This window comes from Otolemur garnettii, unplaced genomic scaffold, assembly GCF_000181295.1.
Source record: "Otolemur garnettii isolate 467f Iridium unplaced genomic scaffold, OtoGar3 scaffold00078, whole genome shotgun sequence".
Taxonomy (NCBI): domain Eukaryota; kingdom Metazoa; phylum Chordata; class Mammalia; order Primates; family Galagidae; genus Otolemur; species Otolemur garnettii.
Window position 1 is genome coordinate 3,904,916 of NW_003852473.1, and position 522 is coordinate 3,905,437.

A 522-nucleotide genomic window follows, 5' to 3' on the forward strand; every position below is an offset into this window, starting at 1 on the left:
GCTGTGGTCACATTACTGTGCCAGCACGTGGAGCATCAGCGGGCAGCTATGGTCACATTACTGTGCCAGCACGTGGAGCATCAGCGGGCAGCTATGGTCACATTACTGTGCCAGCACATGGAGCAGCAGTGGGCGGCTCTGGTCACATTTCTGTGCCAGCACGTGGAGCATCAGTGGGCAGCTATGGTCACATTACTGTGCCAGCACGTGGAGCGTCAGCGGGCGGCTGTGGTCACATTACTGTGCCAGCACGTGGAGCGTCAGTGGGCGGCTGTGGTCACATTACTGTGCCAGCACGTGGAGCATCAGTGGGCGGCTGTGGTCACATTACTGTGCCAGCACGTGGAGCATCAGCGGGCGGCTGTGGTCAGGTCACTGTGCCAGGACGTGGAGCAGCAGTGGGCAGCTATGGTCACATTACTGTGCCAGCACATGGAGCATCAGTGGGCGGCTGTGGTCACATTACTGTGCCAGCACGTGGAGCATCAGTGGGCGGCTGTGGTCACATTACTGTGCCAGCAC

General features: G+C 59.8%; 1 pseudogene; it reads left to right on the forward strand.

The window, feature by feature from the left end:
• The first annotated feature begins 48 nt into the window (after window positions 1-48).
• LOC100964477 overlaps window positions 49-522 on the forward strand; it is a 158,387-nt pseudogene continuing 157,913 nt past the window's right edge.